Genomic DNA, 23721 nt, shown 5'->3' on the forward strand with positions numbered 1-23721 from the left:
AGTTCTCTTCTTTTTTTATCTGCTTGCTATTTATACTTGTTGGAAACATCTTGCAATCTATCTTGGACCTATTGGTGGACTTCTTTCATTACCTCTGCAAAGTCCTCAGCTTGTGCACTTCTTCTTTCCATGTCCTTGATTTCCATAAGTTCCAAAGTTCCCCTTGGATGAGTGCCATAAACAATTTGAAAAGGTGTTAAACCAGTACTTCTATTGATGGAATCATTGAAGGCAAATTCTGCCTGGGGTAAGACACAATCCCAAGAAGCACCATGTTGTTTAGAAAGACATCTTAGCATATTTCCCAATGATCTATTGACTACCTCGGTCTGCCCATCTGATTGGGGATGATAGGTAGATGAAAAACACAAGTTAGTGCCTAGTTTTCTCCACAATGTCCTCCAAAAATGCCCCACAAAATTAGGGTCTCAGTCTAATATGATGGATAAAGGCAAGCCATGCAGCCTAACAACTTCCTTGAAGAACAAACTTGCCACATGGGAGGCATCATGAGTGGTTTTACAAGCCATGAAATGAGCCATTTTGGAAAATTTGTCCACAACTACAAAAATACTATCATAACTTAATTTGGTTCTTGGTAGACCAACAACAAAGTCCATACTTACTGAGTCCCAAGGTTTATGAGGTATTGGGAGTGAGGTGTAAAGTCCTACATTTGATGAGCCTCATTTTGCTTGTTGGTAAACTAGACACTCCTCAACATATCTCCTAACATCAGTTTGTAACCTTGGCCAATAATAAAACCTTCTAACCTGCTCCAAAGTTGTATCTACCCCAAAATGTTCGACTAAACTGCCACAATGCTTTTCTTTTATGATATTCTCCCTAATGGATCCCTTGGGAACACAAAGCTGACTCCCCTTAAACAAAAGACCTTCTTGCAAGATATACTCACCAAAATCAGTGTGGTACCTTTCTCCCATGGATTTAAAAACTTGGCAGGCCTCCTTGAAGTCTTCATCTTGCTCATACATGTCTTTCATTGAATGGATTCCAATGCTTTCCAACTGGATTTCCTGAATGGTTAGATTCCTCCTACTAAGTACATCAACAACCTTATTAGTTTCTCCCCTTTTATGCTTAATAGTAAAGGTATAGGCTTGTAGAAATTCAATCCATTTCATATGTCTATGATTCAACTTTTCCTGCCTATTCAAAAAACTCAGAGCATGATTATCTGTATATACAACAAATTCTATAGGGATTGCACCATAGCATAGAGTTCAAGATCATAAGTTGAATATTTTTGCTTAGTTTCATTAAGCTTTTCACTAAAAAAGGCCACAGGCCTACCTTCTTGACTCAAAACTCCTCCAATTTCCTTATTTCTTGCATCACATTCTACTGTAAACAATTTATAGAAGTTAGGGAGTACCAAGACTGGTTGGTCTGCAATTTTTCTTTTCAAGCATTCAAAGGAATCATTTGCCTCCTTAGTCCAAGAAAATATACATTTCTTTCCTCCTTTAATTGTATCTATCATTGGGGCACACACACCACTGAAGTTTCTTATAAGTTTTCTATAGAAACTACACATGCCATGAAAACTTTTTACCTCTGATGGAGTGGTGGGTGGTGGCCAATTAAGGATGGCTTCTACCTTGGAAGGATCCATCTTTAGTTCTCCTCCTGATATCACAAAGCCCAAAAAGATTAGTTCATGCTGCAAAAAGGAACACTTTTCCAAATTTATCATTAGTTTCTCTTCATGAAGCCTATTCAAAACCAAATCAAGGTGCCTTAAGTGCTCATCTCTATCCTCATTGAATATCAAAATGTCATCTAAGTACACCACAACAAACTTGTTTAAGAAAGGTTTCAAGACTTCATTCATGAGTCTCATAAAGGTACTAGGTGCATTTGACAAGCCAAAAGGCATTACAAGCCATTCATACAATCCTTCAAAGGTTTTGAACGATTTTTTCCATTCATCTCCACCCCTGATTCTGATTTGATGGTATCCACTTTTAAGGTCCACCTTTGAATAGACACTTGCCTTCCCCAAACAATCCAAAATATCTTCTATTCTTGGCATAGGAAACCTATATCTAATGGTTATCCTATTGATTTCCCTTGAATCTATACATGTAACCTCCAAGTACCATCTTTTTTGGGAGCTAAAATAGCAGGGACTACACATGGGCTTATACTTTTTCTAATGAACCCCTTGGCTAGTAGATCTTCAATTTGCCTTGCTATCTCTTCATTCTACTCTGGGCTCATCTTATAGGCTGCCTTATTTGGAAGTGTAGCCCCTAGAATGAAGTCAATACAATGACTAATATCCCTTTGAGGAGGCAAAGTCTCAGGTTGGCTACTTGCAACTATCCCCTTGTATTTCTCCAATAAATCCCTTACCTCCTTAGGCCCAACATTGTTGATCTTTGGTGGATCTTGTGATGGTTTAATGGGGTGTTTTTGAGGTCTAACAACCAATGCATAGCAGGGTGTATCCTTCTCCTTAGGTCTCTCTAAATTCCTTTTCTCCCACTAACATTACCCCATTTCTAACCGGATTTCCCTCATCAGGCAATGGTGGCATGGTGTACTCAATCCCATCCTTGGTTATGGTGTAAATGTTTGTTTTACCATCATGATTTGCACATACATCATATTGCCATGGCCTCCCAAGAAGCAAATGGCATGCATCCATCTTTGCCACATCACATAAGACCTTGTCATGATACTCACCTACCTTGAATTCTACCCACACCTGCTCATTGATGAGAGTTTGCTTATCTTTTGTTAGCCATGACACCTTGTAGGGATAAGGGTGAGGACTTTTTGTGAGTTTCAATTTGTCTACCATTTCCCTAGAGGCCACACTATCTGAAGATCCAGAATCCACTATAACTTTGCAAACCTTATTGTTTACTTTGCATAGAGTTTTGAACAAAGTTTTCCTTTGTGGGGGTTCTGCAGTTGCAGGGGCTTTAATTAGTGTCCTTTGCATCATCAAAGATTCCCCATGCTCTAGAAGTGCAGGGCTTGAAGTGGCTGATTGGTATGAAGAGATGCTTTGACTATCCTCCTCTTGTGTTAACTAAATTCTTCTATCCCCTTGCTTTTTTTTTTCAAGGCATCTAAAGGACTGATGTCCTACCTGATTACAAGTGAAGCACTTGCCCGTAAACACACTAGGCCCCCTTCCACTAGATCTTCCTCACCATTGGGTCTCCTACCCCTAAAAGACCCTCTATTGGTGGACTCCCCATCAGCATTTGATCCACTAGACTCTTCCTGATTTTTGTTGAAGGATCCCCTTCCATTAAATCTACCTCTGCCCCTATTACTATTGCCTCCACCCCTACTACTTGTTTCACCTTTCCTCTTATGTTTTTCTTCAATTTTCAAAGCCATGTTAAAGAATTGATGTACTGAACCCAAAGTAATCAAAGTTAGTTAATCTTGAATGCTATATTTTAAGCCATTCACATACCTTGCAAGATTTTGCTTCTTTGTCTCATACACCTTGGCTCTAAGGGTAAGATTGTGAAATTCTTGAGTGTAGGCACTGACATACAAGTCCCTTTGTTTGATATTTTGCAACTTTTTGTGCACCAACACCTCATAATCCTCTAGTATGAACTACTTTCTTATCTCTGCCTTCATCTTCTTCCATGTAGAAATCTACTCCTTGCCCTCATCCAATCTTTCATTTTGCAAAAAATTCCACCAACTCAAGGCAGGGCCTTTGAGTTTTGCCTTGGCAATCCTAACCCTCTGATTTTTAGGGGTCTTTTCACATTCAAAATGATTATCTAGGGCCTCAATCCAGTCCATGCATACATCAGGGTCCAACTTACCATGAAAAGTGGGTAAGTCTCCTTCTCCTTTCTTTCCAACCCTCTCCAATGCAACAAGGAAAGGCCTTTGATTTGCAAGGATGTTTTCTTGCTCCTCATCCCCTCCTATTTCCTCAGGTTCTGATTCATCATCACTCCCTTTTCTCATCTTGTTCTTGAGTCTATCCAACTCCCTCTTCATGGTCCTATTCTCTTCCCGGACCACCCTACTCTCTGCCATTTGTTCCTTTACTAGCTTGGCTAGTTCTGCATTCATGATCCTCAAAGGGATCTCCCTCTCAAGCTCCTCACCTTCAGACATTATGTCTTCAACAAATCAAAGAAGCTCTTATACCACTTGATGCAAAGTCAGCACTTTGGAAGCACTAAACAACTTTAAGCACCTTTGAATAGACAAACAACTCACACTACCATCTAAATCCTTAATACTCCACAAGGTCACTCTAAGTTTTACCCACTTTCAAAAGGAATATAGTGAGATTTAAAACTATTTCACGGGTTGCACAAATCCAACTTTTCAACTAAGACTGAATTCTACTTCTCCTCCTTAAACAAATCAAGACCACATACTCCCATCTTGGCACAATGGTGTTAACAACTCCACCTTTCCTATCATTGATAGGGACCAAAACACATCCAATACAACTCAAACCAATTAGTTTTATCGGTAGATTTGACTGCTATCGGTCACAGGACAGAATACAACATTTAGTTTGGTTCCCCTCAAGGTAACACAATTGAGATTTGGAGACTCCAACACTCCCAAACACCAAGGAAGGTTAAGACACCTTCAAATTGATCTAACCAAGGAATATCACTACTTGGAACCACTGTATTCAGTATGTACTAAAAACTGATACCACAGACCTAGTAAATAGTTAGGTTTTTCAATACTGGTTTTCACCAATAACTCAAAACATTTGCAGAGGACCTGGCAAACAAAGTATAGTTTCTAACACCCTTTTCAAGATACTAAAAGACTCCAATGTTTGGAACCCTGACTCCACTCTAGAATGCCTTAACCCCAACCGTGTACTCAGGCCTAATTAGCAAGTTTAGGCTTGGTCTACAAGGAAAATGGCCATGATATGGGTTCATGGACCAGACTCCCAACTTCAGAGTGTGCTTCTAATCCAAATAAAGGTGCTTTGTCTTCACACCAAGTCCCAACTTCCCTCCTTCACACTTATTCATCAAATTGCATCAAATAAGGTCTAATACATGGGCATTATTAGACCTAGGGCTTGCTCCCATAAATCCCTACTGCAATCTCCTGTCTCCAAACCTTCAAAATATGAAAGTACATTGCCCTAGCTTGCCCCATACAAATTTGGAAGAATTTCCAATGGTGGGAGTTCAAACTAGGGCCATTTCTTTGACCAAACCCTTGTTTTGAGGGTTTCACAGGGCAGCGAGAGGAAAAAATGTGTAACTTTCAAATGGAGATTGATCTCCCCTTCAAACCAATGCCAAAACTCTTGAAATTGAAAGCCCCAACTGATCAATGCAAAATAGCAACCCTACAGCCAATAAAATCCGCACAGTACGGCCAAAAGCAGTCACAGAATGCTGGAACAACAAGTTTTTATTCAATTTTTGGAAGCAAATACATGTAAAACTCTTTCTATGCCCTTCATTCGAGTGCATAGGGCCTATAAAGGCAGTTACAAATAGTTTTAACCGACCAATGATAGTTCATGGTTATTTGCTTAAAATTGCTAAATTGTTGCAAAAAGCTGCTAATGCAACTTTGCAATTTTTGCACTTTTCAGGAATTTCAACTGACTTCCAACCTACATAAGTTCTAATCATTTGAAATGATTATTCTAAAACTCAAAACTACTAAACCACCCTAGAAAACAAAATCTAAATCAAATTCCTCCTTTGGACCAATGGATGCCCATCTTTATATTGTCGCTTTGGGGTCTTGTGTCCATTACAATGGTGGATGGCCTTGAGGAGATTTTTATTAAACCTAAGGCCTTATTACACTGCATAAAACAACCTATTTGATTAGGTGCTCTGCACCACTAATCCCTGGCATTCACTTCTATACAAAATTTGCCTTTGCCAACGCCACGTCATCATTCATCTCGTTGAGGCCATATCCTATTTTATCAGGATGTAGGCCGGGCCCACCACGTGAGCACTCCTGTCCAAAAGAAGACGCCTTTTATGTACCTGCAATGTGTACACTTGTCATATAAAAATGAGTAAAGTATTTGAAAACCCAAGCAATGTGGGGTAAACCTGATCATTTCCAAAGCTGCTCCGTTATCCATCCTCTGTGAACTGTGAGCATCTTATACTAGCACCTGAACTGGAGGGAAATCAATATATCTCACACAAAATTTGGTCTACTCCGTGAATGAGCCCTTTCGATGTTATCCCTGTATGTACACACAACAGGTGGAGGGAAAATCATTTTAAACTGGCATACGGGAGGTGTGCATTCATCATTGATCTGTGTCAAAACAAAATATTGTGACTTGGAATGGTCCATGCTCTCCCTCATTTGATACATCACATTCGAAAACCACAAATTTTCCTTTCTTACGTATTATGAGCAGAATGGAAGGAAAATCAATGCAGGCGGCTTCTAAAAGTTTGGATGAAGTCGTGATGGTTGTTTTCCATTGACCTACGGCGGAGTCAAATGGTGCGGAAAAGGACCGGATGTGCTTCCACTGCATAGTAAGGCTTGTTATTATTCTGTTGCGTCTGAGACCTGCACTAACTGTCTCAGTTTGTCCCTTCTGTTGTGTGTAAAATCATCATTGACTGTGTGAAAGTTGTGGGCAATCAGGATTACAATCTCCAAAGATTAATACTCAAGACTTTACTTTGCATTTCTCCATAATGATCAGGCACCCACCACTCACACAAAGAATCAATACAATGATAAGCCATGGGTCAGATCTCATAGATTGTAGAGGAAAGGTACGACGGTTTCTTCTAGCCCCTGTTTCTCATTTACATGATTAGAAGTCAATACATCTCCACTCAGAATCTTACGTTACTCGACACATGTTCACTAATTCTCTATAATCCCATCAATCAATCCATCAACAATATGATCCATTTTCTTGTAAAGTCCCAATCCTTTCTAAAAATAATCTTATAATCTTTTGGGAAAAGCTACATTGCACAAAATATGTACATCCACATACTAAATAAAAGATTGCCTTGATTCACTAAGAGCTTTTAAAAGAAAAAACTAAAGCTGCAAATATTTAGAAAATGCTTAATTATATACCTCTTGGTAGACTTGGAAAATAAGTAATGAGACAAGTTTTGAAGGAAAAAAAAGGATTCCATTTTAAAACTTAATGGAACATCTTTATCATTTAATGAGTCATAGCCTCTACTACCAAGAAAACAACTCGTAACTCTTCAATATACACCATGGTTTTGAAAAGTGCATACTAAGGTATTATGATGATCATAACTATTGTAATTCCTTTTTAACCTCTTCAGTCCCATGATGATTTATCAACCTAACAACAATTAGTAAGGCCCCAAAGCCGGTCCAGCTAAATTAAAGCCGGTCCAGCTAAATTATTTTTTGAATTGAAACACCTAACCCATTAAAACTGATCCATTAATCATCTAGCCTTGATTAAAACCAAATCAGACTACTAAATCATTATTTAAAACTCATTTTACCCCTTTCTGCAAACTGTGATTTTATGACAGGAAGGCCTATGAGCCGGCTTTAAAAACTGACTGAAACACTTGATTGAGCCCTAAAATCAGACATACTGATTCTTTGTTCCACATTCTTACACACTATCAGACTTTGTCTCATGACAAGATCTGGGTCAAAAGATGCTAACCATCAAAGTTGCCTTCTCTAAACTACTTGCAAATAAACATGTTAGAAAATAATAAATTGCTTTCAAACCGACACTTGGGGGCACAAAAACTGGGGAATTAATTCACTATCATGAGTAGAGTAGAAATATATGATTTTGGCTCATGATGAATAACTAGGAAAGTTTGACGAGCATTCAAAGTGGGGTACTTAGAATTCCAAATCTAGGAACATTGGCAAAACAATGATGTTCACAAACAAAAAGGACCTGGGAAAGTATGTAAACCGATTTGTCAAGACTTGAAAATTGGCATACTTAAAATATTTTTAGAGTAGAACATATTGGTACAATCCATTTGGTCTCATCTATTATGAATTTAGAGTTATGACATCCTGAACTAGGCTACCGATTGAACTGCACCTTTTGACACAAGTAAAACTTTACAAATTACATTTGGAATCATGTTTGCAAATTAATTAAATAGATTTTTCATAGGCTCAAATATGGAACATAGAAAGTATCTGACCTCTAGAATGCAATGCAAAAATAATTTTCTTATTTTGGTCAATTGGGTCAAAGTTATAACTGGTCAAACAAGGCTTCTCAGAATTCTGAGAACTATGCATTAGTATGACAACAGTAAACAACCAACTTTGAGGGATTCAAAACCTAGACAAAACATATCAAAATGACTTGAAAAATGAAACATAGGTTCTTTGATATGCATACTAAATACTCCAAAGTGGTGAGTCATGAAACATAACTGAGTGCAAGATATTCAATTGCAAACTAGGCTTCCTATCACTATTTGACACTTAGGAAAAATGCATATCTAGACAATGCTCAAAATGACACTTCACGAAATGTTTCATAATGGCAATTTATCATCATAGGAAGCATGGATATGCTAAATGTAAAGTGTTGGAAACATAAAACACCTCATAGGCCTCAAAGTGACAGTCGGGTATGCATGTAAGAAAAGCTCTTATATGGGCTCAATTTGACTCAAAACATAGAATGGTACTCAAAATCAAGGATTCACTTTTGAGTCCCAACAATATCAAAAACCTATTTGAGTAATTGGTGAATATCATATTCGCCAATGCCTTGGGAGAGGCCATAGAATAGTAGGGCCCAACTCTAGGCTAGCCTACAAGGAAGGGGTGCCACTATGGCTACCCTACACCCTTGGATGGAGGTTGAACTATACACCACCAGATAGGGGTGGCCCCTACTATTTTACGACATTAGGAGATAGTGGTGTAATGGTGGGAGGGCCTAGTTTTAGCTAGGGCCTATTATTTGTGAAGGGGTGGGGGTGCCTATAGGGGAAGGGGAAGGGGAATCATTGACCCCTACTATTATAATAAAGGTTATCGATAGTAGTATTACTCTCCCAAATTTTAGTCACATCTACTACTTAGATTGAATAGGGAGGGTTGGATATAGTCTTAATTAGCCAAACCCCAACATCGTACCCCTACTATTATAAGGTAAGGTGTTGATATTCTGCAAGACCAATACTCCTAATATCAACTGCAATATCAAAATGTTGAATGTCTTCTGATCAAAGATATTATTATATTGAGGAGATAAATGATCATGTGTTTATCCTCCCTGACTAAGAGGGAGCATTGATGTGTGGCAACTTCAGTTGACTAAATTCTATGTTATACATTTTGAGTAAGTGTTGTACTTAAACCATGAGAATAGGTATCTTGTGAGACTTACAACTAAGTTCTTAGATCTCATTAAATTGACTATCTTTGTGTTGTTTGTATAGATGCATATTGGGTATGAGTTAAGTATGCATTTTGTGAGACTAACAACTAAGAGCTTGAATATCATAAAATTGATTATCTTTGGGTTCTTTGTATAAATGCACACTAGGTATTTTAATAACTAAGAGCTTACATATCATCTCATTGATCATCTTTATGTTATTCAAAATATTGATCGTCCTTTACCTTTGATTATCAAAATGTATTTATCCTTCTTGACTAAGATGGAGTGTTAAAGCTTTAGTCAATTTGGATGTCTTTACCCTTTATGTATGTGTGCTCATATATATATATATATATATATATATATATATATATATATATATATATATATATATATATATATATATATATATATATATATATATATATATATATATATATATAACAATGATTAAAGTTTATATTATTAACTATCTAATTAATGAACATACATTTCCCATGAAGGGACATGTCTCTTAATCACTTATTCTCATTAAATATATATAAGAGGTTGCTGCCATTTGGAAAACACATACCAAACATTATGGTAGTATTGATACATTTGTAGCAATCTAGAATTTTTACACATACATATAGTCCTTGTATAAGCTCCTATGTCACTTTCATATCATTGTCACATCCAAATAACTTTGCAAGTTATGATTCCTTACTTATACCTTTAGTTTTACAAAATTATTTACCACTCGACTTAATACTTCCACACACTTGAAAAAATACAAAATTAACACTTTCCCTCTTAGGGTTAACACCTAAGATGTCGTCCCTAATTAATTCATTCATTCATAAAAATAATAATTCCTTAATCTTTTATTCATCTATTTTTTCTATGCTCTGTTATTTTTTGTTTACTGCCTTTATTGGCATTTGACCTGTAACTTGACATGTACTACCTATACTGATCTACCAATTAGACACATCATCAAGACTATCTATTCTACCCATCCTTAACTGCGCATGTGTCAATTATCACTGTAGACTTCATAATATCAACAACTAACTCTATACTATTATTAAAATTGTCTAACACTTAGATAATTTTCTATCTCTGATCATGGAATCTTCAACTATATAATCTATAATCTCTTTAAAGATATATGTTGCCATAAATGATATCCCTTTACTCAACTTACTTTTTCATATTTCCAACAACATGGGATGGTAGAAACACACAAGTTAATCAAGTTAAATAGATAGATGCAAGGCTAATCGGTAAGATAATTGGATATATAGAATGATTTATACCTCTAGACTTAGCTCTATATTAGTTGGACTCATTCATGTAGCTTACAAGATGATACTAGTTGAGAAAGAGAAGTGTGAAATCCTCATACAACAATTGATTGACAACCTCAACAGGATAAAGAAAGGAAGTATACATCATTCAAATTTGATTCAATATTGACACATCATTTCATTAAATTTTTATGAAAATTCCTTGGTATGCCAAATATTAAGTAGAATTCAGATAAGTTCACAATGAAACAAATCACTCACTACTTCAAGAAGAAGCCTGTAGAGAAAATAATTGATGACATCTCTAGATTGATAGAATCCTTCCAATTTGAAATGAAATAAATAATGATGATACCTTCTTCGACTATGGAGAAGTACAAGGATGAAATTTTCTTCATGGTGAAAACAAATTTCACTTGCATGGAAGTAATTGAAAATAGAGTGAAATTTATAGATCCTATGGGATACAAAGTAACTAAAAGACTAGTTGAAGGTTATGTGAAGTTTACTCGAGTCTAAAAAGGATGACGAGTGTCCTAGATGGGGGATATATGAAGAAAATTATATAGAAGTTAAAGATTAGCTCTAAAAGAAAGAACCAAAGAAGAAATTTGAAAATAAAATAAATCAAATTCTCAAAGAATCAAGAATGTCTAGGGAAGAATTTGAGGAAGTAAAGAAAACAACATTTGAGATGAGGGCTAGTGGTTAATCTAGGATATTATTTGTCAAATCACTTACTATTGTTGGTATCCCTAGCACCCCTACAGATTTAGTGACACCTACAGTGAGTGGCAAAATAAATACCACCTAAATAAGAGTTAAGGATAACTCATGTATAGTTAGCCCCACTTGTACCTTATAGGAGGTCTACAAGGACCTCTTCGAAAAATAAACCACCAATGATTGTGAAAAATTAGGTTAGAAAAGAATATGAATAAGAGCCTAAAAGGTCGAAGAGAGTGAAAGAGGTGACAACTAGAACTAGACCAAAAAAGAAAGCAAAGATTGAAATTGTTTACAAAGGGAACAAGAATCAAAGAGAAGAAAAGGTTGCATTGGCAAAGATTCCTAGAATGAGAGGACAAGTAATAACAACTAAAGAATAGTCAAAGGAAGATTAGCCAGAGTAGTAGTAGTAAGAAAAGGAAATGGAAGCTTGAAATTAGTAAGATGAATGAAATGATCATGAATGATAGTAAAGCAATTTTATGATGATTATGATGCTATGCAAAAGAGATATTTAGAAGTGCATGTCATAAAATACATGATCAAGTTTAAGACACTCTTTATTTGTCTACATGGAGCTCTACCTAATAAAATGTATGAAAGATTAAATAAATCAAGGTTGAGGGAAGTAGAGGAAGAGAAACATTTAAGAGAGCTACCTATTAACAAATGTTGTGTAATAGATAATTATGGTCAACTAGAAAGGATTAAACAAAAGCTAAATCCACTTTTGAGAGATAAAATGTGAGATATTAGAATACCGAGTAGACTTTGTGAAGAGGTAAGAGAAGAAATAGAAAAGGTAGTTTACCAAGTTTTGAGTGAGCCTAGTATTTTGCAACAAATAAAAACAACAAAAGAAGAATCGTCCCAACCAAATATTTCAGTCATGGACACAGATTAGATAGATAAAACAGATATATTCATAGATGATGTAAAAATTACTATTGATACCACAATGAATCCTTTTAATAACCATTCAAATATTTTAGTTGGAAATTTTGTTAGTGATAATGTTAAAGACTATTCCAGTGATGAAGATAAGATCAAAGATGATGCGAAAAAGAACACTAAAATAAAAGTAAATGTTTAGGGAACTGAGTAGTCAACTCAAGGAATATTTTTTACTTGGCCACATCAAATATTGATAGCATCAACATCCATAGTTGAGAGTTCTTACACAAATTCTCTAGTGCAAGGTTAGGAAGGACAAAATAAAGAAACGGAAGTGGTGAGAGAGAGAGAGAGAGAGAGAGAGAGAGAGAGAGAGAGAGAGAGAGAGAGTGGGTGTTGCACACATTGCATAATATTGTTATATTGTATTATTTTATTTTATTATAAAATGTTGCACCTAGATGGACATGCAACATGTAAAGATTCCCATGGGATATACTTATGAGTTGTATTGTAACATTGTGATAATATTTCATGTAATTATTTAATATTGGGAAAAAAAAGTAAATGTGGGATCAATGGGTTAGGTGTTAAAAATAATAGTCCACCAAGATAATTGAGAGGGGGGGTATTTTTTTTCACTTATTAATTAGATCATCTTGATTTAGTTAATTAAGTGGTTTATTAGTCTAGTTCTTAAGCTTGCTTTTAGGTGCATATAACTAATATTTTATATTAATTATAATGTGCAAACCTAGTTTTCCTTTTTAGGGTTTTGCGATTCCTTTTATAAGGATTCACCTCTTTGTATTATTTCATTCACTTATTGGATCAATATAGAGATTACTCTTTGCATGTCCATAAGATGTCTCTGGCCTTTTGGCCTCCATGATTTTTTCTTGCTTCTATTCTTTGCTTTTTTCATATGACAGGGTTATGCATGCAAGTGTTCTTGGGAGATTAGTTTTTCACCTAATCTAACATGGTATCAAAGCCATCTTGCTGCTCGTTGTTCGTGTTTTGTTGAAGTCTTTCAAAAGCAGCAATTTTTCAAGGGCTTCAAAAGCTTTTTATGTGGATTTAGGAGGGACCTTTGTTTTTGGTCACTTTGGGCTCAAACAGACATCACTGTTGCATTCAGAGCACCCAAAAACCCTAGAATCCATATAAAACTTGTCCATTTTGGACAACGTGGCTCTGAGGCAATTTTTTTTTGGTTTTCAGTGCCGTACAGGCACAAAAATTAAGAAAAAATATTTTAAAAATCATTTTAAAAATGTTTTTTGCATTTTTTTAAAATGCAGCCAATGTTTTGAAAGGTGCCACCGGTGCTCCTCCACCACAGACAACGCCTCCAGTGCACCCACCGCTGCTATAGACACGTTGCCGCCCACGGCCGTTGCTACGCTCACTGCAGACTCATCGTCGCCAATTGCAGCCTCCGTTGGCCTCCTCCGACGTCCGCCGCCCTGCACGCCGCCCACCGAGGCCCGCGCTTCACCCACCATTGTGCACCGCCTCTTGGCCCCGCTCTGCTCCACCCTACCAGCCCAATGGGTTTTTAAGCCCCAAATTCAGCCCCTGTGCGCACCATGCGCCCAGGGGTTCTTTTTTTTTTAGCCCCAAGTGCTCTAAATTGTTCTTGTGGAGCTTTTCTAAACCTTCTGCACTTTTTTTTCTCTATCTAGAGCATACGAGGGTCTTTTTTGGACTTCTATATATCGTCAAAAAGCTCTTTTCGAGCTCTTTTTGATTATGGGGGTTAGGGTTTTTGGCTCTGCTATTTTGATAGTGTTGTTTTCTGTCAAAGGTGATGTTCTTTTTTTGCCTTTCAGGAGCCTTATCTTGCTCATCCAGACTCATTTTTGGGCTCGCCAGATATTGTTGGAAAGCTAGTTTTCTTCCCTTAGGAAAAGGGACAAGATCCCAAGTGTGGTTCCTCATCAAGGAACTATACTCTTCTTGCATAGCTGTATCCCACTCAGAAATACCAGAAGCCTCATGAAAGGACTGTGGATCTGAGGCAGTAGCAATGAAGACATGTGGAGCATCTTGGAATTGTGAACGAGTTTGCCTGGTGTCTGATGGATCCCCAACCCAATCACCTGCAAAATGCAAGGTCTGTCTAGCCCAAAGTGGACCAGAAGATGGAGAATCTAGAGGAGAATCATCAACCTGTGAATGATGACTAGCAGAGGAAGGAGGTGAGTCCTCTGAATCACTCTCTGCATCAAAAGTGGAGGTAGAAGACTACTCAAGTGAATCTGACCCATTAGAAGATCTATCATGTATTCCAAGTGACTTCAATGTCAAAGTAAAAGGCAACCCTGTGACCATGCTCTGTTGGTTAAGCTGATGCAAGTAGTGGAAGTTAAGATGGCCAAATCACTCATGCCATAATCTTCTCACATCATTAGAGTGAGTGAGCAAAACAGTCAAAGGAGGATCAGGAAAAAAGTGAGAAAACATATAGATTCATGACTGATTATCTGCTCTCCCAACTGCAACTGTAGAATCATTGTGCAACTCACGTATCTCCACTGAATCAGGAGTGAACTCAACTTGCTTGCCTAAACCTGTGTGAGTGATCTGGTATACCGATAGGATATTAGTTCACAATGAGGGTACACAAGGAACATCATGGAATGTGCCATCCCCCACATCAACAGACCCTCTCCCACACACCTCAATAGGAGTTTTATCACCCATCAACATAGAAGGCATAGTACACGGCTCCAAGGATGCAAGTTCTTCCTTAGATGAAGCCATGTGGTGTGAAGCACCCGAATCAAGAACCCAAGTGGATGGTGAGGAAGCAACTACAAAAAGGGCCTTGCCCTTTCCTTTCCCCTTGTTTTTTTCTTTTTCCTTGTTAGACCCTTCATTAGAACTTTGTTTGATAGACTCAGGAACACTGATATTATTCTTCTCAAGAATGTATGTCAAGTGAACAAGTTGTTTCTGCAAACATTTATGTTCATCATGACAAGGTCTTTCACAATAGGCACATTTGACCTTTTCTTTCTTAGGCTTATCGCCATTGGAAGATGGTGTATCAATAGTTGCTTTTGAAGAAATCGATATCTGATCCTTCTTCTCCTCGCTATTCTTTTGTTTCTTGTCCTTACTATTGTTCTTACTACTTTGTCCCTATTGTTCTTTTGTGCCTTGGTTGGCAGCCAAGGCATGTGACTTAGAGGACTTAAGAGTGCCCATCTGGATTAGCTTGTCCTATTCTCGAGTGAGATTGACAACAAAATCATCTAAAGATGGCATGGTGAATTGAGTACCAAGTGCACCCTTAGTAGCATAGAAGGTAGAGACAAACACAGAATATTCTGAACTCAGCTTAGAGAGAATACTAAGAATCAGTTGTTCATATTTCTTTTCAATTCCACATTGTTTTAACTACAGCCTTAGTGATTTTAATTTGGTGAAGAAATCTTGGATTGTGTGGAAATTTCCTAGACTTAAACTAATTAATTCATTTTCCAACATATGACCCCTCATTGAATCTTGTGTGCCTAATAGTGTTTATAGCTTTGTCCATACTTCATTTGGTGTATCCAAAGACTCAATGTGAAATAGCAAGTCAAGAGAAACAGACAAACACAATGTTTTAAATGCCTCATCACATTTGTTAAACCACTTAGGCTTATCTTCATCTTTAGCAGGTTCAATTTCAAGTCCCATAGTTATCCTATTTAATCCAGCTTTCCTTAAGTGAATTGTCATGCATGATTTCCACTCAAAGTAATTGTATGGAGTTAGGATGGGCATATTTTTTTGATCCATGATGAAGAAATGCTAAAAAGAAGAGAACCCAGCCACGATAATGCTCCCCCCTTTTTTACTCAATCAAAGAAGCCCCCCAAAGAAATATGATTTGGCACTTTATTTTAGTTCGTTTACAACTACCACTAGAAATAAATACTTAGTGGTCTTGATTTCAATGCATTAAAAACTCTAATGAAGAGCATATGCTAAAATTGAAACTTGGGCATAATAATCAAGGAAACAAATAGCACCACTGCGATCTACTCGAAAAATCATGCACTTTTAAAAAAAGAATCGCCTTGATACGAGGTTGTATGAGAAAGTTATGATCCTCTGAAGTTTTCAAAACAAGGACTGTGCATAGTCACAGCTGAGAATTTACAATTTCTGAAGAATTCATGCATGAAGATCAAAAAACAACTCCACTAGTGGATAGAGCACAAAAAAATAGCCAAGTTCATAACAAGAATCATCAAAATCAGAGTCCGTATGAGCAAGAACGAGACATTTGAAAATTGCATTCAAATCCGCGACTGCCAATGGAGAGGGGTATGGCTGTAGCTTTGCATGCTCAATTCTGCAAAATATGCAGCTTGCATGCAAAATCTAAAAGATACCCAGATGGTTTTACGGGGCTGCGAACAAAACCCAGAAAGAATTTTTCTTTTTGATGTACAAAAGATGTTGTTGTAGTGTAAATTAGACGCCTTTAACAGTAAAAAATGGCTCCAAAAATCAAAAAATGACCCCAGCAACCAGAATATGACATGCAAATGCTAGATCAGCTTCCTAAGTCCATCAATGGCATGCTGGAACTGGCAAAACTGATTGAAAACTCCAAATATGCAAGTTGGTTGTCAGATTTGAGATTGAAACCCCAAAGGAAAACCATTTTTGTCAAAAGAAATTTGATTCTCAGGATCATCCAAAGATACAAGAGAAGAGCATACTTCATTTTTCAAAAAATTACAATAAAGTTTATTAGCCCCCCCCCCCCCACCCCCCCCCCCCTGAATCTCTCAAATAAGGAAACTAAGATCTACTCTTACACATAGAAAAGCTCTGATACCATGTTAGAACTGATAAGATTAATAACCTAGAAAACTAGTGCAAAGAATAAATATCTAAACTATGAATGCAAATGATACAAAATCAAAATAGCATCATAGAGTTAGTCTCCAAGAGAGTAATGCAAAGGCTGGAAGCAAAATAGCATTAAGAGGATGCAAAAACAAGAGATGCAAATACAAGCCAGGTAGCATGCTTATATAGGCTAGGAAGAGGGAGGAGGTGGCAACACTAACCAATGAGGAGCAACCATCTATCAGACTAAAGATAGCAAAGTATCTTCCCAAGATAGCTAATGGATGCTCACATGTAGGAAGGTGACACCTCACAACCATTCACCTAATAAGACATGCTTTATTAACCTAAGCGAGATTATTAAAAGTGTAGGGAAAACCTAGCAAAATAGAAAAAATAAAAAAACTACACTAACAGATTTTGCTTTTGAAACTAGTCTTTCCCATCTGACCAATTTAGCAATTTTTGCATAGACCTGTATTAGGTTTCTTCAAACTAGGAATACCTCTTACCTTTTTGTGTTTTCTTATCTTAACTAGATTATCAAAGTTTACATGACATAGTCTTCTATGCCATAGCCAACTTTCTTCTATATGAGCAATCAAACATGAACTTTCACTGAAATCAAGATAAAATAGGTTACCTTTTGTTTGTTTGCTAGATCCAACCAGATTTCCTTTTTCATCTAGCAGTTTTGCCTTTCCATCCATGAATTCTACCTTGTATCCAATGTTATTCAACTATGCTACACTCAGTAGATTATGTTTTAGTCTTTCAACCCAATAAGCATTATCACATATAAGTTCATTGGTTAATGATATACGACCTTTTCCTTTTATGCAACTAGGTTCATTGTTTCCAAATCTTACACTACCTCCATCATAATATTCAAAATGTTGAAATTTTGTTTTATCTCAAGTTATATGATATGAACATCCACTATCAATAATCCATGTATCATTTTTGCTAATATGAGAGATAAGTGCCATCTTATCTCCTTCATCATCAGATTCATCTTTTATAGTAATATATACCATTTCATCTTCATTGTTATCAGAATCTTTAGCCATAAAACAAGATTTCTTACCTTTGTAGTTCTTCTAATTTTTGAATTCCTTCTTGCCTTTGCGCTTATGACTTTTCTTTTCATCCTTGCTTTCTCTATTTGGACACCTAGCAGCAATATAACCAACTTCTTCACAAGAAAATTAGATTAGGAGAATTTTACCTTTGTACTTTCCTCTACCTTTGGAATATTTCTTTGGAAGTAGGGCTTCAACAATTTCAAAATCACTGTTAGAACTTTCTTTATTTTCTTCTTCACTTCCTGATTGATTGGCCTTTTATTTCTTGCTCTTTTCTTGGAGTAAGAGTTGGGCTTCAAATGCAAACTCAATATTTTTGAAATTAGGAACATAACTATCATAGTTGTCTAATTTAAAAGTTGTCAATCTTCCAACTAGAGCATTGAAGGTTATTTTGTTATTTGGATCACATCTCATTTCTTGAATAGTAGACACTCTAATTGCATAAATAGGAAGAAGAGATTTGAGTACCTTGCTTACAAAAGTTGTGTCATCAATGTCTCCTCCAGATGCTTTGATTGCACTTGCACTGGCCTTGATTCTTTCCACATATTTTGCAATGTTTTCATCTTCTCTCATTCTCATTTGATCAAATTGTCCTTTGAGGCTTTCTACTTTGGTTCTTCTTACATTGTCATCTCCTCCATAGATACCTTCAGTTTGGTCTACATTTAATGAGAAGTTTACCAATGTTTAACCTCATCAAATTCAACATAACTGAGAGTAGACGCAATATCAATCATCATGATGTTATGATTCTTCTTTTCAACAATATCTTCAACTGATCATGTTGCAGTGGGAATTTTGTATTCAGTATCAAGATATTTACAACCTAATCACTAATAGTAGCTAGATGTAACCTCATAAGCCCTTACCATGTTGCAAAATTGTCTTTGTTAAACTTGGGAATCTCTCATTTTTAAAACATCTTGATCTTTAGCTTGGGTCCTTGAAACCTTTTCTGCAAGCACAAAAAGCTTTGATACCAATTTCTTGAAGTATAAGAGGAGTAACTAAGAGGTGGGGGGGGTGAATTAGTTACTACTAAACTTAATCTAAGATCCCTTAGATGTTAGAACAAAATAAAATTTGAAAATTGAATATTGCAGACGCTCGGTAAACACACATAAAATGCTATAACTCGATAAATACTTAATGTACTCAGTAATGAATTAGCTTTGTAGATCTTAAGATGTTATCTATGATTATCGTTACTTTAACTTAATTGCAAGCACAAAAGGGAAATAGCATGAAAACATTTGACACCAAGATTTAACTTGGAAACCAAATTTGGGAAAAACCGCCAATTGCAACTAGTTACATATTTTCACTCTTCTGAAGTGATCCCTGTTAGGAGCCAACCCTAATCAAGGTTACAAAAGACACTGTTAGGTGTGACCCTATTAGAGGATTTAATCACCCTATTAGGAGTGGCCTTGTTAGAGGTCTTTAGACAATTTGATAGAACTACCACCTTGTTAGAGGATTTACAAATGGCTATTAAACCAACTTTATTAAGAGATTTAGATCACTGCTACAATGGTTAGAAAGTAACAATGAGTTAACTTGATTTGATGCAACTAAATTGTTGATTATAGATCTCTATTCTAACTTGTACTTAACCCTTCTTGATCAAATTTATCCTTTTAGCTCCTCAAACACATTCTTCTTATCTCCATATTCGCTTCCTCTGAGCATTTGTTAGATCTTCAGTGCATTTCAATACCACGTCACATACTCTATCCCAAAACTTGACCTTCTTCTTATATCATTCACATTGTCAAGTCAGCTAGAATACAACTTAGAATAATTAATATTCCTTATGCCAATCGGCTAGAATTAATATATAAGTCAATTAAACTCAATATGCCAAAATAAGAAAATCCTTTGATAGCCGACCCTGCTTAGTAGACACTAACTCAGAAGCGATTTTCTTGTATTAACCAAGTGAAGCTCAATCAACACTGCATATTGGAAAATTCCTTTGGTAACTGAGTGAGCTCAATTAGCACTAGTTCCATCCAAAATTTTCTTCATTAACTGAGTGAACTCGATTAACACTCATCATTTGTAGGCTTCCTTTTGGCACCCGACTAAACTTGACAAACACTGCCTTTTGAACTAGGTAAACTCTGAATTGCTTAGTAGCCACATAAAACTATCTTTAATGCCCAAATGAGCTTGACATATATTGACTGATAATGATATGACATTTGTATAACATTAAAGATAATACACAATTAATCAATTGTATCCAACAAAATTGATTGCATAACATATCACTACAGCCTTCATATCCTATCACAAAACCTGCGCATGGTGAAGGCCATGTGCATGTTGGGAATATATGATAGGCTAAGTTACTAAGAGGGGAGGGGTGAGTCAATAACCAATAAAACTTTATCTTTTATTCGCCAATTAATTCTTTATTTATATTCTCATCTAATTGTATGCATGAAAAATTGAAAGCATTAAAACATTCATAACACTTTGACACACAATATGGTGACCCAAAAACCTTCCAAATAGAAAGTAAAACTAGGGTGGGGATGATACCCACAAGCTTTAGTATTGTAGTATACAGTTGGCATGTTAAAGATTACAATGATCACTTCTGATGATCTTCCCTATTAGGAGCAATAATGATTGGTAGGTCCACCTTGCAAAAGGATTTACAAACATACAATGAACTATGCACTCGGTAAAGAGATTTACAAAAGACTATTAAGTCTACCTTGTGAAAGGATTTAACTGTTCCACCTATTAGGATGAACTAGTGGCTGATCTCTGATCTACAACTTGATTTTCTAAATGAGATTCCTTTGAGTGTAATGATCACCTTGTTGTGATAGATAATTCTTTGTTGCTCCTTATACTGATGTAGCCTTTTACTTTGCACTTCTTCTCTTTGTATGTCACATTTGATAATCTTATTTTATTTCTTTGGATGTGATACAATACATTACATATATACCAATCCAAATTACAAATCAACAAATTCGGCTACAATACAAGTTTCACCAAAATACACAAAGTTGGTCCAATTGTAGGAACTCAGGTTCTAAAGACATGCTCAATGAGGTTTTGATACTTGGAAACCATTGTAAATTCTTGGCATCATCATGCACTTGGTAGACATAGAAGCTCTATCCATACTAATCACTTCCAAGTAGTATAAACTCAGTTTGCACTGGTGACTCGGTGAATACTTTGAAACTTGGCATATAAACTAAATCACTTGATTCACACTGCATAGCTTGGTCAATGCTATCACTACAAACTTCATATAAAATAAATCACTTGGTTGAAACTGTATGGCTTGGTCAACATTGGATTCACATTGTTGAATCTACAAACTTGACTGAAGAACTCATTTTGCACTAAGAAACTTGGTAAACACAATAAGGCTTGGTTTACACTGATAATCACCAAGTTGGTAGAAACTGCTTGGTGCAAACTGAATATTGTTCCTAAAACTCAGTAGCAACTATAGAACTCATTAGAGTCTAAACTACTTGGTTAACACTATTAACTATTCAATAATCTTGGTAGATACTAACCATCTGAGTAAGTGTGTGTCACTAATAAAAAAACTTGACTAAAATGTCAACAATCTCCCCCTTTTCCATTAGTGACAAAACACTTAATAGTCAAAATTGAATTCTCAAAAAGTTACAAATGATTTTAAGTCTTCATCTTGTGTCTTCAACTTAGTAATGTACTCTAATTTTGAGATTTTTTTAAAATTGCTTTTGTAAGAGATGTTTATCTGAATATCTATACATATAAATAATATGATGCTCCCACATACATATATATACTTTACACATTATATATATCTTCTCATCTTCTCCCCTTTATTGCATCTTATATAATATTTTCTCCCTATTTACAATGTGTTATATATATATCTTCTCCCCCTTTTTGACATAAATGCCAAAGGTGTATTCTATACAATTATGCCAAAATGTGACAAGAAATCAAAATGTACCTTAGGAATAAGTGACATTATGTTGTCCTATTTTTCTTGCAACACTTTTCTTGCATGTAATGCAATCTGTACTTCTGCTGATAATTCTATCATGTGATCAACAATGAAGAATTTTTTATCATGGATGAGAGCTTTAGCACGTGCACTATGTTTCTACAATGCATCCATGTTAGGAAGAATCATGCCTTGTATATCTACAAGTGTAGCCCTTACCATGGCTTCTTCCCTTAGCAATTATGATTGCATATCAATCATAAATCTGATATTTGTGTAGTAAGCAAAACAATAGCTCAGATCAAGTGACAAATGGTGTGCACTTGTCTTCAGATCTTCATCAATTTTGGGGAGTTTTTCTTTGATTTCCTATGTGGAAATGGATGTCATAGATATTACTAAACAAAGAAGTGACATTGTTGGCAGAGGTTTCTAATGAGCTTAGAATAGTAGACAAGTCTACTTGGTATATTGCAATCTTTTGTGCAACTAGCTCCAATACTTTATTTTCAAATTTCTTCTCCGCTCTTTGCAACAATTTCTCTTGTCCATTTAAATATTTATTGAATTTTTGGACCACTTTTGCTAATTGAGCCAAAATAGTTTGAGAAGTATCAACCTCGGTGCTAAGTGCATCTACAAGAATGTTCTTTGCATCTTCAAGCACTTGAAATTCTCTATTTATTTCCTCTCTAAGCCTCTATTGCTTAGCTTTCTTTTGTAGTAGCTCTCCTACTATATGCATTTGATCAAGATTTAGATTAGAGATATCCCAATTTGGGATAACTATATCCTCATCAAGATCAATGTCTTCTTCCTTATTTTCACCTTTGCTAGACAATTTTGTACTCGGTTCAAGCTTGCTCTCAACCGTCTTAGTACTTATTATTTGCATGCCTAGAATAGTGAAAATAGTAGAAATGGTAGGACTAGAAATAAATGTAGATATTTTACTAATTGAAGGAATACCTTGTTGTTGAGTGACCAAAATTGATGACGTAGGAAGCATTGATTGTTCGGTAGATGAAGTGTTGATAACTTCAAACAATGAAGTATTGAGTTGAACAAGAGCAAAGATTGGTTGAGTTCTTGGATTAGTAGTGTTTGACACAACCAACTTGGCAATACATTTCTCTAAGCTTGATGTCTTTAATGCTTCACTTAGAGAGTGAGGAAGTGAGGCTATCACCATTGCTGCAATCTTATCAGCGTCGATCTCCTCAATGTTCTAAATCTCAGGGAGATTCTCCTTAGTGGCTTCCTATTCTTGTTCCTCATCATCTATATTGCCATAATTTATTACTTCTTCATTATCAATTTCCTCCTCCTTTTCATTTTCACCATCATCATCCTTATCACTAAAATTAACAACAAAATCACTCTGCTTATGAAGATTATAGATATTTTTCCATGTATTGGTTGCATTTCTCACCACATGTTCAATGTCATTGATCAATATTAGACAAGTGTTAAATCTCAAAGTAAGTTTTTATTCATTCTTTTTGATGG

Source organism: Cupressus sempervirens, chromosome 3 (genome assembly GCF_028749045.1).
Source record: "Cupressus sempervirens isolate cs-2001-9-10 chromosome 3, ASM2874904v1, whole genome shotgun sequence".
NCBI lineage: Eukaryota > Viridiplantae > Streptophyta > Pinopsida > Cupressales > Cupressaceae > Cupressus > Cupressus sempervirens.